This window comes from Crocuta crocuta, unplaced genomic scaffold (genome assembly GCF_008692635.1).
Source record: "Crocuta crocuta isolate KB4526 unplaced genomic scaffold, BGI_CrCroc_1.0 scaffold467, whole genome shotgun sequence".
NCBI lineage: Eukaryota > Metazoa > Chordata > Mammalia > Carnivora > Hyaenidae > Crocuta > Crocuta crocuta.
The window spans coordinates 1,308,842-1,311,561 of NW_027530632.1; the positions used below are offsets into that span (position 1 = coordinate 1,308,842).

Genomic DNA, 2,720 nt, shown 5'->3' on the forward strand with positions numbered 1-2,720 from the left:
AAGGTAGTAGTAGAGATGGAAAGTAGTACAAAGTGATAAATCTGGTCCAAAAACAATAAAGGTAACTCTGTTATTCCAAATAAAATTTAGAAATCTGATTACAGGTTTGGCTGTTGCACACAATCTTAATAAGACTTTTTGTTCATTCATGCAGAATTGTATTATACGATTGTCTTAACACTTTAAGTAAGCAATCTATTTAATGTGTTCCAACTTTGTGTCCAGACTTGCTCTCCTTGGGTATGCTTTGAGTTGTAGATAATATAAATGTAGCTCTATTTCAGTTGCACCTACATGTTATATGCTTATTCTAATAGGGCCCAAGGGGTACCAGACATTTGCATTTTTCAATAAACATTTAAATAAAGCAACTGAATGCATCTTTCTTCATGTCCACCCGAGAAATCTTCAAAGGCAAAGCAAACATGAGTTTGGCTATAACGCAGACACATGGCACGTCTTAAAAACTAGACAGATCTGAGGAATATGCTTCTATCTAGCCGTGCTGAACAAATTTGTATTCCCCAGATGACCTCACGCACATCAGGCAATCATCCAATGATGATAAGCAATTATTAGTAATAACAACAAACAGCTCTGTGGGCTCAGGGTACTTACAGCCCACGTTGTACATCATTAGGGTGTCCCTGATGTATTTCTTTGTAGTTTTCTTCTCTGACTACATCAAAGCCTGGAGCAGAATATAGTGATTTAAAAAGATAGACACAGTCAATGTATTGACCCCTGAAATTGGCTGCCTGCAGATCTACGGCTGCTGCTCATTTCTGGGAACCCTTCTTAACAACTCTGTCTCTTAATTTCTGCGTGGCTTGCACTGCATTTGAATAGGCTCTCACTTTGCCAGAATGAAGAGTAGGAACTCTGTCCCCTTGGATAATGAGATTGGAATCTTAAGCTTCTCTGTGTTTCAGGACGACCCACCAATATGATTTTAAAAGCGCTTTACAAAGTCTCATCCCTTCCACATACAAGGATGACCACATGTAGAATCCTTGAATTAGAATCTGTATTTACTTTTACAAGATGACCGATCTTTTATTCTTTTTTTAAAGTTTATTTCTTTATTTTGAGAGAGACAGAGAGAGTGTGAGTGGGGGAGGAACAGAGAGAGAAGGAGAGAGAGAGAACCCCAAGCAGGCTCTAGCTGCCAGCGCAGAGCTGGATGCGGGGCTCGAATCCGCGAAGCCGTGAGATCATGACTTGAGCGGAAACCGAGAGTTGGACGCTCGATCGACTGCAAGCAGGGAATTTACACGGCATGGAGCGCCATTTCAGCTGGTCTACAGTAACGCAATAATGATTTTGTCTTGAGGTTTTTCCGAACTAATTAGGATGTTATTGCAATTCATATGTCAATATTCCTGGGTTATAGAAAGTTCTATTTGTAGCCTGATAACTAAGCTTTAAAATGGATCTTACTTCTCACTGATAGATGTTCGTTTTGGGCCACATATTCGTTTCCATTGTCGCCATAACGGATCACCATGATTTCTGCCTTCAAACAAAACCCATTCAGGACACCTGGGTGGGTCAGTTGGGTGAGCCTCCCACTTTGGCTCAGGTCGTGATCTCATGGTTGATGAGTCTGAGCCCCACCTCGGGCTCTGTGCTGACAGCGCAGATCCTGCTTGGGATTCTCTCTCCCCCTCTCTCTCTGCCTCTCCCCTGCTCGTGCTTTCTCTCTCAAAATAAATAAATAAACATAAAAAAAAACCCAGGAACAGCAAATCATCTGTGGATATAAGATCTGAGAAGGAGATTTTATTTTTACTTTATTATTATTATTATTTTAATGTTTTATTTAAATTCTAGTTAATATACAGTGCAAAACTGGTTTTAGGAGTAGAATTCAGTGATTCATCACTTACATACAACACCCAGTGCTCCTCACGACAGGTGCCCTCCTTCTTCCCCGCCCCCCATCTCCCTCCATCAGCTCTGTTCTCTATTCTTAAGAGTCTCTTGTCGTTTGTTTCTCTCTTTCCTCCTTTTCCCCTCTTCTCATATGTTCGCTTGTTCTGTTTCTTAAATTCCACATACGGATGAAATCCCATGGTGTTTGTCTTTCTCTGATTGACTTATTTTGCTTAGCATAATACATTCTAGCTCCATTCACGTCTTGCAAATGGCAAGATTTCATTCTTTTTGATGGCTAAGTAATAGTCCAATATATGTATACATACACCACATCTTCTTTGTCCATTCATCAGTCAGTGGGCATTTGGGTTTTCTCCATACTTTGGCTATTGTCAATAACGCTGCTATAAACATCGGGGCACGTGTAAACCTTCGAATCTGTATTTTTGTATCCTTTGGATCAATACCTAGTAGTGTAACAGCTGGATCGTAGAGGAGCTCTATTTCTGTGTTTTTTTTTTTGTTTGTTTGTTTGTTTTTTGAGGAACCTCCATACTGTTCTCCAGAGTGGTTACAAACCAGTTTGCATACAAAGAGACTCTAAATGAGCTTAGATATCCTCTGGTTAGTACAAACATTACTTTTAGCCATCAGTTATTAGATAAAATGTTAAAAGGTATAATGAGATATTAAAACTACAAATGTTCAGAATCATTTCAATTTGGGAGAATATAATAACAGCCAATAAATAAGGTCACAGGAGGATCTTCACTTGAAGAAAAGAAACATTCAAAATATTCTTTGGCTTTGTTTTTTTTTTTTTTTTACAATTTTTTTTTAGT

The 2,720-nt window shown here is 38.9% G+C and overlaps 1 protein-coding gene across 1 annotated transcript in view; it reads left to right on the top strand.

Annotated features, from left to right (window-relative positions):
- FUNDC1 (FUN14 domain containing 1) overlaps nucleotides 1–2,720 on the top strand; it is a 205,391-nt gene that overhangs the window by 60,285 nt on the left and 142,386 nt on the right. The window lies entirely within an intron of this gene.